At 47.9% G+C, this 15,064-nt stretch overlaps 1 protein-coding gene across 2 annotated transcripts in view; it reads left to right on the forward strand.

Moving 5' to 3' along the window:
- STK11IP (serine/threonine kinase 11 interacting protein) overlaps positions 1-15,064 on the forward strand; it is a 210,636-nt gene that overhangs the window by 99,452 nt on the left and 96,120 nt on the right. The gene's annotated exons all lie outside the window — the stretch shown is intronic.

A 15,064-nucleotide genomic window follows, 5' to 3' on the forward strand; every position in this document is an offset into this window, starting at 1 on the left:
TATAAAAAATGCAGGAAGCCACACGCCATTAGAGGGGGCAGATCCCACAGCTCTCCAGCGCCATTCTCTCTGCAGCTCGGTCAGACAGCACTCACAGGGAAGCGCAGCTCCTCCACAAGGACTCCAAGTAGTGTTAAGACTGTAAGCACTACTCAGGTGCTTAGTTCTTGTGTCCCAGCTTAGTTTTACTATTGCTAAAGGGGCTCTGTGTGGCTGGCTCTGGCTTGTGTGTCTCTCTGAGGACCCTGCCTACATATACTGTGCTTTCACCCAGTGTCTGTGTGTGGGTGTCCCTCTCCAATAATGTCCAGGGACTGTGTGTCTTGTACAGCAGAATGTCTATCATCCCCTGGGGACTCACTACCCTGTACTCAGTATAGTGCTCACTCCCAGTCCAGTGGGGCTGAACACCCGTGGTTGGCTTCCATTAAAGGTATGATTTCTAATATTTATTTTTCATCCACTAGGGGTCACTGGAGTACTCTTGGGATATGGACGGCTTTAGCAAGAACAGGGCACTGAATATTTAAATTTAGAACTCTCCTCCCCTCCATATCCCAGAGTACCTCAGTGTTTTTTCTGTGCTCACCGCACTAACAAGGCTTGTGTGGAGCTCCACACTTATTTTGAATATTTTATTTTTTATTTTTATTTTTACAACTTTATTCACATCCCTTCCCCCCTTCCAAAAGGCGTGGGTCCGGGATAGTGGAAGCTGCTACAAGCAGCTACTGGCGTGTCGGTCCTCACTACAGAGCACCCTCACAGCCAAGTGCAGACAACCTGCAGGAAAGGCTGGACGGAGCTTGCAGAAGAAGCTCCGTCATAGCCCCTCACCACAGGCGTCCAGGTATGTTGGAGGACGGGGCGGTCAGCTCACGCTGCCGCCCCGATTTGTGGGGACACTGTTCTGTATGTGCGCCGCCCGCCGCTATGTGTGCCGTCCGCCGCTGCTGATTGGTATTGTAAGCGGATGCCACAGAGCCCGCGCCGGCCGCACTTTCTTCACTCCATAGCCGCCGCTCCACGGCTCTATGGAGCGCGCTCCCCGGCTCCCTCTACCCGCTCCCAGGCTCCCTCTACCCGTGCCCTGGTTACCTGTAATGTTCCCCGGCTCAGTGTACCCGCTCCCGGCTGGAAGAGACAGCGGTACACGCAGCACGGTGGGGGAGGGGAGAAGTCTCTCAGGCAGCGCAGCTGCACGGGGAGGGGGGGGGGGGAGAAGTGTACCCATAGCAGCAGCAGTATACAAGGCTGCATGGGTTATAAGAATGCATAGACTATTAAGCCTTTATTAACAGGATTTGTTATTAAACAGCATATTTCCAGGTTATATTTGTTTTTCACATATTATAACCTGTACTGTGATTATAAGTGTAAGCATGGTATGGGGGCCATTTTAACCATGCTTCCTGTTGTGATTCCAGACTAATTCCGTCTCAACGACTTCAATTCCTAGGTATGATTCTCGATACGGTAAATCAAAGAATTTACCTACCCGAACAGAAAGTACAGATTATTTGTCATCTAGTACAATTAGTGCTCAAGCCACTCACAATCTCGGTAAATTTGTGCATTCACCTCTTAGGCACAATGGTGGCGGCTTTCGAAGTGCTTCAGTTCGGAAGATTTCACTCACGTCCTTTTCAACTGGATGTGCTCGCACAGTGGTCGGGCTCGCATCTGCAGATTCACCACAGGGTGAGGTTGTCGCCACGGGCCAGGGTATCTCTACTCTGGTGGCTCAAGGTACACAATCTAACCGCAGGGAAACGGTTCGGCGCCTGGAATTGGATAATTCTAACGACGGACGCGAGTCTCAGAGGTTGGGGAGCTGTAGTTCAAAATTGTCAGCTCCAGGGTCTCTGGGCGGATCACGAAAGATTGCTGTCTATAAATGTCCTGGAACTCCGGGCAATTTACAATGCGCTACGACAAGCAGTGCACATGCTTCGGTCTCAGACTGTCCAGGTGCAGTCAGACAACGCGACGGCGGTCGCGTACATCAACAAACAAGGAGGAATGAGAAGCCGCATGGCAAGCGGGAAGTAGCTCGAATCCACAATTGGGCCGAGCATCACCAAGTGATATTGTCGGCAGTGTTCATTCCGGGAGTGGACAACTGGGAGGCGGATTATCTCAGCCGTCGGGATTTTCATCCAGGAGAATGGGCATTAAATCCAGAAGTGTTTCACATGTTGGTCCAGAGGAGGGGTTACCCTCAAGTGGACCTGATGGCATCTCGCCACAATCACCAAACGCCCCAGTATGTGTCCAGAATGCGAGATCCAAAGGCAGTGGCGGTGGATGCTCTCATAATCGCGTGGCCGTACAGCCTCGTGTATCTGTTTCCACCGTTTCCGCTGCTCCCTCTGTTGCTAAAACGGATCAAAAGAGAGTCCGCCACAGTCATATTAGTGGCGCCTCATTGGCCTCGGAGAGCTTGGTTCTCGGATCTCCGCGGACTACTCGCAGACGATCCTTGCCCGCTCCCACTACGTCCGGACCTGTCACAACAGGGTCCGTTCCTTTACCCCGATTTAGCGCGGCTGCGTTTGACTGGGTGGCTGTTGAGACCGCCCTCTTAAGAAGAGAGGGCATTCCAGAATCGGTTATACCAACCATGTTACGAGCTAGGATGCCAGTTACGGCAGCTCATTATTACAGAATTTGACGTGCCTATATAGGTTGGTGTGAAGCTCGGAAGTTTCCGACATCATCTTTCAAGTTATCCCGTCTTTTGTTATTTCTATAGACTGGGTTAGATGGAGGACTGCGTTTATCTACACTAAAGGTGCAGGTATCTGCTTTGTCAATTTACTTTCAAAGACGATTGGCTCTATTGCCGTCTGTACACACCTTTCTGCAAGGTGTCCTCAGAGTACAGCCTCCATTCATTCCACCTACAGCGCCATGGGACTTGAATCTGGTTTTAGATTTCTTACAGTCTTCATATTTTGAACCCTTACAACAAGTGGATATTAAGTTTCTCACTTGGAAAACAATTTTTCTCCTAGCCTTAGCTTCGGCAAGGCGTGTTTCAGATTTGGGTGCCTTGTCATGCAAGCCACCGTATTTGGTGTTTCATGATGATAGAGCGGAACTTCGGACGAATCCCGCTTTCTTGCCAAAGGTAGTGTCATATTTTCAGAAGATTCTGGAACTTTGGATGTGGTACGCGCACTACGCGTTTATGTATCCCGAACGTCTACAGTTCGTAAGACGGATACGTTGTTTGTTCTCTATGATGCTGCCAAGATGGGTTGGCCAGCTTCTAAGCAGACCTTATCCAGATGGATTAAACTGACCATACGTCATGCTAGGTTACAGCCGCCTACATCCGTAACAGCTCATTCCACACGTTCTGTGGGAACTTCATGGGCAGCTGGTCGTGGGGCTTCTACGACGCAGCTTTGCCGTGCGGCTACATGGTCATCAGTGCACACGTTTGTGGTCTTTTACAAGTTTGATACGTTTGCGGCATCAGCATCTAGCTTTGGCCGCCTAGTGTTACAGGTGCCAAACAGCTCTCCCGCCCACGGGGGAAGCTTTGGTACGTCCCAAGAGTACTCCAGTGACCCCTAGTGGATGAAAAAGAAAATAGGATTTTGGTACTTACCAGGTAAATCCTTTTCTTTGAATCCATAGGGGGCACTGGACGCCCACCCAGAGCAGTATTACCTGGTTTGTGGTAAGTTCAGGGGATCTTATGGTAACACATTCTCACCGACTGGTTCAAAGTTTCAAGTTCTATCGGTTATGGTGTCAACTGTTTAGTTGTCAGTAACGTTATGTGTCAACTTTATTGTTGTCCGTTATGTTATATGTAATTCTCCATTGTCAACCTCTCTATAGCTCCTGTGCGGTTCAGTAAAAAACGCTGAGGTACTCTGGGATATGAGGGGAGCAGAGTTCTAAATTTAAATATTCAGTGCCCTGTTCTTGCTAAAGCCGTCCATATCCCAAGAGTACTCCTTTGCCCCCTATGGATTCAAAGAAAAGGATTTACCTGGTAAGTACCAAAATCCTATTTTCTACTAAACTGTCTCATAATGAGAAGGAGACACAATTCTTACGGCAGTCTATGGATGACCTGATGAATAGAGACTCCGCTTCCATACCTCCACCCCAAGCCCTCGCCATTTGCTCGCAAAAGCGTACTCTGGCCCAAATCATGCAGGGTGATACTGATCCTGATACGTCGGATCCAGAGGAGGGTGAAGTGGACGCGGGTGAGGGGGATGCTGTCCTGTCACAAGGAATACAGGCAGAGCCGGCCCTAACCAATACGATGCCCTAGGCAAGATTTTGGCTGGTGCCCCCTGGCACCACCGCTGGTTCCGCCTCTGAGCTTGCACCTCTTTCCCAGCACCATCACCCCTCACCCATAGCAGTCCTTATTTTGGTGTTTGTACCCCCCTATATTTTAAATAGGAATAGTTCGCACATTTGACGCACAGCCCAAAAAGGGGTGTGTTTTTGCTGGCAAGGGACATGGCCACACAATAGTAACCCCAATTACTCCACACAGTACTGCAACTTTATTCACATTTGATCATGCGATAGTGTCCATAATTAATTTTACATCCCACAGTAGTATCACTTTACCTTATAAACATTACTCCTTACAGTAGAGCCCCTTATTCACATTACATCACACTGAATTGCTCCTTATTCACATTACACCACACCCTATTGCTCTTTATTCACATTAGACGACACAGTAGTGCCCTTTCTATACGCAACGCCACATAGTAGAGCACCTTATACACATAATGCTACACAGTAATGCCCCTTACACATATGAGACACATTATCAATGGCCTTATAAACATAATGCTCCTTACACATTATGACAACCTTTATTAATGCCCTTTTACACATAATGTCCCTTACACATATGCCGCACATTATTAATTCCCTTATACAAATAATGACACACATAGTGCCCCTTGCACATTATTAATGCATTTTTACATGACAAACATAATGCTCCTTACACATATTCTGAACACTACTGCACAACCAACCCACTCACATGCACACAGCAATCACATTGCCACTAACACTGTGACCTCTGCTTGGCTACAGATGTGTCCTCATAAATCTTGCCTCAATGCTAACGTTGGGCACCTTTTTTTAATGGAAATTCATCTTATTTCCATTGCTATGTGGCTATGATGCACAAGCAGCTTCTGCTGATTAAACTGATATGCAGCATGCCTATATACTGTGTGAGACTGTGGCGGTATCTGCATATAAAATGCTACACACAGAATATAGGCATGCTGCATATCATTTTAATCAGCAGAAGCTGCTGATGCCCCTAGGCATATCAAATGCCCTAGGCAATTGCCTAGTTTGCCTATGCCTATGGCCGGCCCTGAATACAGGCCTTCATTGAGGCTATCAGAACTGTCCTGCACATTCCTGACAAGACAGAGGAGGTGGAAGAGGAATCTTATTTTAATACTAAAAATAAATCCTCAGCTACTTTCCCTGCTTCCAAGGAATTAAACACCCTCTTTGAAGAGGCGTGGGTAAACCCTGACAAAAAATTTCAAATCCCTAAAAGGTTGATTTCTTCCTTTCCTTTTCCTTCGGATGATGGGAAGAAATGGGAAAACCCGCCAATTGTGGACGCATCTATATCCAGGTTATCACGTAAGATAGTCTTACCGGTTCCCGGGGCGGCGTCCTTAAAGGACGCAGCTGACCGCAAGATTGGGACCACTCTCAAATCTTTATATACTTCCGCTGGGGTGGCCCAGAGACCCACTGTTGCTGTGCATGGATCACTCGGGCCATTGCTAAATGGTCAGGTAATCTGATTGATGGTTTAGATTCCTTAACCAGGGACAATATTATTTTACTCTTGCAGCATATCCAAGATTCTGCTAACTTTATGGCGGAAGCCTTAAAAGAAGTTGGTTTACTCAACACACGCACCTCTGCCATGTCTGTCGTCACAGGGGCTTGTGGCTACGCCAGTGGACTGCGGGTACAAAGTCCAGAAAGGGCGTGGAAAGCCTACCGTTTACGGGTGAGGCTCTTTTTGGAAATGAACTGGATAAGTGGATATCCAAGGCTACGGCGGGTAAGTCTACATATCTTCCTTCTGCAGCAACACCAGCTAGGAAACCCTACTCTGCTCCAACTCTGCAGTCCTTTTGGACAGCAAAAATTAAAAGCAAATACAGGGGTTCCTCTACAGCAGGCATGTCAAACTCGTGGCCCTCCAGCTGTTGTGAAACTACAAGTCCGAGCATGCTTTGCCAGCATACCTTCCACTAGTCAGCTGGGAAAACATGCTGGGACTTGTAGTTTCACAACAGCTGGATGAGCATCAGTTTGACATGCCTGCTCTACAGCCTTCAGGGATAATAGAGGTAAACCCAGAAAACCCGCTGCTGCAGGTTCTCAGGAACAGACCTCAGGGGCTGTTTCCTCAAAGCCTTCAGCATGACGGTGGACCGCACTCTAGAAGCAAGTTTGACCTTACAGGCAGCAATTCAAAAACTGGTACAGACTCAGGTCATTGTTCCAGTTCCACCTCCCCTACATCACAAGGGTTATTATTCCAACCTGTTTGTGGTGCCGAAACCGGACGGTTCGGTAAGGCCCATTTAAACCTCAAGTCACTGAACCCGTACTTACGGGTGTTCAAATTCAAGATGGAGTCTCTGAGAGCGGTGATCTCATGTCTGGAGGAAGGGGAATTCCTGGTGTCTCTAGACATCAAGGATCCATACCTTCATGTACCGATTTGGCTGCCTCATCAGGCTTAGCTAAGGTTTGCTCTACTGGGCTGTCACTGCCAGTTCCAGGCCCTGCCATTTGGCCTCTCCACGGCACCGGGGTGTTCACCAAGGTATTGGCAGAGATGATGTTTCTCCTCCGCATGCAGGGAGTAGACATTATTCCGTACCTGGACGACCTGCTGATCAAGGCTTTGTCCAGGGAAAAGCTGTTGCACAGCATTGCCCTATCAACTCGGTTACTCCAGAATCATGGGTGGATTCTGAACCTGCCAAAATCTCATCTGGAACCGACACAGAGGCTTCCGTTCTTGGGAATGATTCTGGATACGGAAACACAGAGGGTGTTCCTTCCAAGGGACAAGGCATTGGTGATCCAATCAATGGTGCGGGACGTTCTAAAGCCGTCCCGGATTTCGGTGCATCTTTGCATTCACCTCTTGGGAAGGATGGTAGCCTCTTACGAGGCTCTACAGTACGGAAGGTTTCACGCAAGACCCTTCCAGCTGGATCTGTTGGACAAATGATATGGATCGCATCTTTACATGAGAGGATACATCTGTCACCAAAAGCCAGGATCCTTCTGTGGTGGCTTCAGACGTATCACCTGACCGAGGGTCGCCGGTTCGGGATTCAAAATTGGATTCTGCTAACTACCAACGCAAGCCTCAGATGTTGGGGAGCAGTCACCCAAGTGAAGCAGTTCCAAGGAAGATGGTCAAGTCAGGTTGCCATTCTTCCTATCAACATTCTTGAACTAAGGGCCATATAAAACGCCCTTCTTCAGGCATTGCATCTTCTTCAAGATCAAGCCATTCAGGTTCAGTCGGACAACGTGACGGCTGTTTCATACATAAACCGACAGGGAGGAACGAAAAGCAGAGCTGCGATGTCAAAGGTAACAAGAATTCTCCTCTGGGCAGAAAGACACGCGGTGGCACTGTTGGCAATCTTCATTCCGGGAGTAGACAACTGGGAAGCGGACTTCCTCAGCAGACGCAACCTCCACCCAGGAGAGTGGGGCCTTCACCCGGAGGTGTTCAGGTGTTTGACACGTCGGTGGAGGATTCCACATGGCCTTACCAGATGGTTTACGTGTTCCCACCTCTTCCACTGATCCCAAGAATTCTCAAAAGAATAAAAAGGGAAAAGGTTCATGCAATTCTCATTGCTCGAGATTGGCCGAGAAGGGCCAGGTACGCGGATCTACTGTGGTTGCTCCTGGAGGACCCGTGGCTTCTACCTCTGCTAGAGAATCCTCTGCAGCAGGGGCCGTTCATCTATCAAGACTCACCGCGGCTACGTTTGACGGCATGGAAGTTGTGCGTCAAATTTTAGCCCGGAAAGGCTTTCCGAACATGGTTATTCCAACCCTGATCCAGGCTAGGAAAGGGGTAACATCTAAACATTACCACCGTATTTGGAAAACATATGTCTCGTGGGGTGAAAACAGGAAATTTCCTGCAGTTGAATTTCAACTGGTACGTTTTCTCCTTTTTCTACAGTCAGGGCTATGTTTGGGCTTCTATGTTTGGGCTTCTTGAAAGTCCAGATTTCGGCCTTGTCCATTTTCTTCCAGAAATAATTGGCTTCCCTTCCTGAGGTTCAGACGTTCTTGAAGGGTGTTCTACACATCCAACCGCCTTTTGTGCCTCCCCCGGCACCTTGGGATCTTAACGTGGTATTGCATTTTCTGCATTCGGGCTGGTTTGAACCTTTACAGGAGGTGGACCTTAAGTTTCTTACGAGGAAGATGGTTACACCGTTGGCCTTGGCTTCTGCAAGGTGTGTGTCCGAACTCGGGGCGTTATCTCATATAAGCCCCTATTTGATTTTTCATGAGGATAGAGCTGAACTCAGAAATCGTCAGCAATTTCTTCCTAAGGTGGTGTCTGCGTTTCATATCAACCAACCTATTGTGGTTCCGGTGTTTAGTGACACCCCTGCTACCTCTAAATTTCTGGATGTGGTGTGGGCTTTCAGGATCTACGTGAAGAGGACGGCTCATCACAGAAAATCTGACTCACTGTTTGTTCTCTATGATCCCAAGAAAATTGGGTGTCCTGTTTCAAAGCAGTCTATCGCTTGCTGGATCAGACTTACTGTCCAGCAGGCTTATTCATCGACAGGATTGCCGGTTCTGAAAGTATAGGCCCACTCTTCTAGGTCTGTGGGTTCTTCCTGGGCGGCTGCCCGGGGTGTCTCGGCTTTACAGCTCTGCCGAGCGGCTACTTGGTCGGTATCGAACACGTTTGCTAAGTTCTACAAGTTCGATACTTTAGCCTCTGAGGACCTTCAGTTTGGTCAATCAGTTCTGCAAGAACTCAGCACTGTCCCACCCGGTTTGGGAGCTTTGGTACATCCCCATGGTACTAATGTGGACTCCAGTATCCTCTAGGACGTAAAAGAAAATAGGATTTTAATTACCTACCGGTAAATCCTTTTCTCGTAGTCCATAGAGGATACTGGGTGCCCGCCCGGTGCTTCGTTTTTCTGCACTGTTACTTGGTTAAATAAATTGTTGGTTCAGCCGTTGCTGTTCCTGTTCAAGTTTGGTTAGCATGGCTTTCCTCTTGTTTGTGTGTGCTGGTTCAAATTTTACCACTGTTCAGTTAATCCTTCTCTCGAAGTATGTCCGTCTCCTCGGACACAGTTTCTAGACTGAGTCTGGTAGGAGGGGCATAGAGGGAGGAGCCAGACCACACTATTGATTTCTTAAAGTGCATATGGCTCCTAGTGGACCCATCTATACCCCATGGTACTAATGTGGAGCCCAGTATCCTCTACGGACTACAAGAAAAGGATTTACCGGTAGGTAATTAAAATCCTATTTTCATCCCATATCGACTCAATCTTATCACTTTCACCCTCTCAATCAATTTCCCTTAGGTATGGTGTAAAACTAGGCTTGACATAAAGACAAACTCCGCCTCCCTTTTTATATTCCCTGTCTTTCCTGAATAGAGTGTAGTCCTCCAAATTTACTGCCCAATCGTGGGAATCATCCCACCATGTTTCAGTGATAGCTATGATGTCGTATTGCTCGCTCATTGCTATTAGTTCCATTTCCCCCATTTTTCCAGATAGGCTTCTTGCATTTACAAGCATAGATTTTACATTATTGACTATTAATCGATGTTTATTTGTTTTTTTTATTTGATTGACTTTACTTGTTTATATGTTGATCACTAGGATTAAGAATTTATTTTAATTTCTTTTTTTTGGTCTGTTGTACTCCACACCCCTTCTCCACCCCCATTTATCTTACTATGCCCCTCCTTTCTATTCTCACTGACTCTTCCGTAAATTCTTTCTACTCCCTCCCCCCCCCCAGGCACCTAGTTTAAAATCTCCTCCAACCTTCTACCCATCCTTCCTCCAAGCACTGCTGCCCCCTCCTCGTTTAGGTGCAATCCATCCTGACAAAAAAGATTGTGCCTAACCGAGAAGTCTGCCCAATGCTCCAAGGAAATGAATCCCTCCTTCCTGCACCAATCCCTAAGCCACACATTTACGTCCCTAATCTCCCTCTGCCTCCCTGGACTAGCGCGTGGCACGGGTAATATTTCAGAGAATATTACCTTAGATGTCCTTGCCTTAAGTTTCTTGCCTAAGTACCTATAATCTTTCTTAAGGACATCCCACCTTACACTAACTTTGTCATTGATTCCAACGTGCACCAAGACCGCCGAGTCTTTCCCAGCCCCTCCCAATAATCTTTCTACCCGGTCCGCAATGTGCCGTACCCGAGCACCAGGGAGACAACAGACTGTATGGCGATCATGGTCCCGGTAGCAGATTGCCCTATCTGTCTGCCTGATGATAGACTCCCCTACCACCACAATCTGCCTAGGTACCTCACTATCTTTCATCCCATCTGTGCTGGAAGGACTCCTCCTCTGGTTGCTAGAGGGAACAGTCTCCTCCAGCTCCCTCATTTCCTCACTACCATCCACCGAATCTACATCCAATCGGGCAAATTTGTTGGGGTTTGGTAGTTCAGAGATGTCATGCCTCCCCCTCTTTTTCTTCGTTCTAACTGTGACCCAGCTGGCTACCTGGTTGTCCTCCTCTACTGGTGTCGCCCCCTACAACTCCTCCACCGTTCTATCTAAACTTTACTCTAGATTGTGAATATCCCTCAGTCGTGTAACGGTCTGCTTCAGATCAGTTACCTGGGCTTCCAGGGCAGCCGTTCGCACACACTTCGCGCAGATGTGTTCACACTGGGTCGGTTACTCCAGGTGTGCATACATCTTACACGACATGCACTGAGTGAGCTTCTCAATCACGGCACCACCCATTTGCTTGAAAACTCTAACTCCCTATAACCTTCAGAAAAACAATAAAACAATTCAATTCAAACCATGCAATACAATATTATACTATGGCCTAGCTGTGAAGAGAACAATATTCACAACAGAACAAAAATAGCTAATTCAATACGGTGTAATGGTTAGCATTACTGCCTTACAGCGCTGAGGTCATGGGTTCGATTCCCACCATCGCCCTTACTGTGTGGAGTTTGTATATTCTCCCTGTGCTCGTGTGGGTTTCCTCCGGGTACTCCGGTTTCATCCCACAATCCAAAAATATACTGGTAGGTTAATTGGCTCCCTACAAATTAACCTTAGCGTGAATGTGTCTACGTGTATGTGTGGTAGGGAATATAGAGTGTAAGCTCCACTGGGGCAGGGACTGATGTGAATGGCCAAATATGCTCTGTAAAGCGCTGCAGAATATGTGTGCGCTATATAAATAACTGGTAATAATAGGATTTGAATTACCTACCGGTAAATCCTTTTCTCGTAGTCCATAGAGGATGGTGGGGTCCACATTGCTACCATGGGGTATAGACGGGTCCACTAGGATATTACGCAGATAGTGGCGAGATTCACACCAGCTCACACATACAAGGCAAACCAAGCTAACCAGCTTTAAAACTCAGCAACAGCTGAACAAGATTACTTAACCAAGAACCAAGCAGTACTGAACTAAGTAACCACTGCAGGATCACGAAGCGCTGGGCGGGCTCCCAGCATCCTCTACGGACTAAGAGAAAAGGATTTACCGGTAGGTAATTAAAATCCTATTTTCTCTTACGTCCTAGAGGATGCTGGGGTCCACATTAGTAGCATGGGGATGTACCAAAGCTCCCAGAACGGGAGCGAGAGCGCGGAGGCTCCTGCAGAACTGATTGACCAAACTGAAGGTCCTCAGAGGCCAAAGTATTGAACTTGTAGAACTTGGCAAACGTGTTCGACCCAGACCAAGTAGCCGCTCTGCAAAGCTGTAAAGCCGAGAAACCCCGGGCAGCCTCCCAGGAAGAACCCACTTTACGAGTAGAGTGGGCCTTAACAGATGTAGGACACAGCAATCTAGGTTGGTTGATATGAAATGCCGACACAACCTTCGGAAGGAACTGTGGACGTGTCCGGAGCTCAGCTCTATCTTCATGGAAGATTAAGTAGGGGCTCTTACAAGACAAAGCCCCCAACTCCGACACATGTCTAGCAGAAGCTAAGGCCAACAGTGTGACAGCCTTCCACGTGAGAAACTTGACCTCAACCTCTGGTAGAGGTTCGAAGCAATCCGATTGGAGGAACTGTAACACCACGTTGAGATCCCAAGGCGCCGTAGGTGGCACAAAGGGAGACTAGATGTGCAGAACCCCTTTCAAAAAAGTCTGAACCTCAGGAAGGGAAGACAACTTTTTCTGGAAGAAAATGGATAGGGCCGAAATCTGGACCTTTACGGATCCCAACCGCAGGCCCATATCCACACCTGCTTGCAGGAAGAGGAGAAATGTCCCAGTTGAAGCTCCACCGTAGGAAACTTCTTGGACTCACACCAAGACACATACTTTTTCCAAACACAATGGTAATGTTTAGACATTACTCCTTTCCTAGCCTGTATCAGGGTAGGAATAACCTTGTTCGGAATGCCCTTCCGAGCTAATATCTGGCATTCAACCTCCATGCCGTCAAACGTAGCTGCGGTAAGTCTTGATAAGCGAACGGCCCTTGCTGCAGCAGGTCCTCCCGAAGAGAAGGAGGCCTTGGCTCTTCCAGCAGTAGATCCAGAAGATCCACGTACCAAGTCCTTCTTGGCCAGTCCAGAGCAATGAGGATTGCATGAACTCTTGTTCTCCTTATGAGCTTTAGAACTCTTGTAATTAGTGGAAGTGGAGGAAATACGTACACCGACTGAAACACCCATGGAGTCACTAGGGCGTCCACCGCCACGGTTTGCGGGTCCCTCGACCTGGAACAATACCTCCGAAGCTTCTTGTTGAGATGGGAGGCCATCCTGTCTTTTTGAAGTACACCCCAAAGATCTGTCACCTCCGTGAACACCTCCGGATGGGGTCCCCACTCTCCTGGATGGAGATTGTGTCTGCTGAGGAAGTCCGTTTCCCAGTTGTCTACTCCCGGAATGAAGATTGCTGACAGTGCCACCACGTGCTTTTCTGCCCAGAGGATGATTCTTGTTACCTCTGATATTGCAGCTCTGCTCTTCGTTCCTCCCTGTTGGTTTATGTAGGCCACTGTTGTTACATTGTCCGACTGCACTTGAATGGCTCAATCTCGCAGAAGATGAGCCGCTTGGAGAAGACCATTGTAGACTGCTCTTAGTTCCAGAATGTTTATTTGAAGACTGGATTCCAGGCTTGACCACCCTGTTGCCGCCATCTTCACACCGGCTCCCCGCTTGCTGAGGGGGCCGGCGACTCACTCGCCACCTGAATCTTCTGGCTCTGTTAGGGGGTGCCGGCATGCTGCTGGAGTGAGCAGTCGCCTGGGGCAGCTAACGATCATCACCTTCAGGAGCTAGGTCCTGTCAGAGAAGATAGTGGCTCAAAACCCCTCAGGGCAGACACTACCCCCCCTAAGTCACACAAAGCAGGGAGGCTTTTGCCAGCAGCCTCCCTGTGCCTAACTTACTCTTAGAAAAATAATAAAACTAAAGAAGCTCTAGGGCTCCCCTAGCTGTGACTGGCTCCTCCGGGCACATTTTCTAAACTGAGTTTGGTAGGAGGGGCATAGAGGGAGGAGCCAGCCCACACTCTCAAACTCTTAAAGTGCCAGTGGCTCCTAGTGGACCTGTCTATACACCATAGTACTAATGTGGACCCCAGCATCCTCTAGGAAGAAAATAATAATAATAAAGTAGGTAATCAATAATTATCTGAGTGTGCCCGCTCCTGCTTCACTGCTTCTCCTATTAGCAGTTGCTCCGGCACCTCCTTACCACTTGTTGTCTCGCACCCAGCTTTCCGGCACTTGTCGCTTCTCCCCAATCACAGTCCCCTCTCTCAAGGGCTGTTGCTGCAGCAACAGCAGTCCTCACCCACAGTCACTCACTCAGCAGCAGCAGCCCCATCCCACTTTCACTCTCTCACACCCACACAAATGTGGCCCCTCTCACACACGCAATTAAATGTGGCCCCTCTCTCACACACACAAACAGTGGTGGCCCTCACACACTTACTCCCTCCCTTGCTGTGGCCCTCACACACTTACACCCTCCCTTGCTGTGGCCCTCACACCCTTACTCCCTCCCTTGCTGTGGCAGCAGCGGCCCGACAGCGGTAGCGGCCCACACTCACTTCCACTCACTCACCCACATACTCGCAGCGCCAGCAGCAGCTAATCCTCCTGCTGCACGCTGCGCTCAGCCCGGCCCTTGCCCGTCACCACCCGACCGCTTCACGTCTGGTCACTGCTTCTTCCTTCTGGTCACCAGTCAGCGCAGTACCTCCTGTATGGTAAAAAAGGACTGCTGTCATATCGAACCCAACTCGTTTCTATAATCCATCATTTCTGTGTAACCCGTCATGTGACACAGGTTGGCAAATACTTAGTACATAAAGGAGAAACTGCAAGTACTATAAATCTAAGATGCAGAATTTGTTTGTTTCTTTGTAACCACTTAACTGGCTAATATTTTTTCAACATTTTTTTTTATTACCAAATAGCTATTTAAACCTGATTCATTATAGATTTTTTTTAACAAAAATGCACATTCAAGTTTAAATAGCTATAATTTACATAATGTGATATTTAAAAAATATAGACAATGTTTGGGGACGTTAAAAAAAAAAAAAAAAAAAAAAAGTGCCAGTAGCAGTGGGTGGGCATATTTCCTATGTTTCCTATCCTAACTATAACTTTCATCATGGTGATATAGTGGTTAGCATTACTATCTCACAGCACTGAGGTCGTGAGTTAAATTCCTGACCAAGTCTCGGTATGTGTGGAGTTTTTATGTTCTCCTTGCATTTTCAGATTTCTTTCCATACTTCA

Source organism: Pseudophryne corroboree, chromosome 7 (genome assembly GCF_028390025.1).
Source record: "Pseudophryne corroboree isolate aPseCor3 chromosome 7, aPseCor3.hap2, whole genome shotgun sequence".
Lineage (NCBI taxonomy): Eukaryota > Metazoa > Chordata > Amphibia > Anura > Myobatrachidae > Pseudophryne > Pseudophryne corroboree.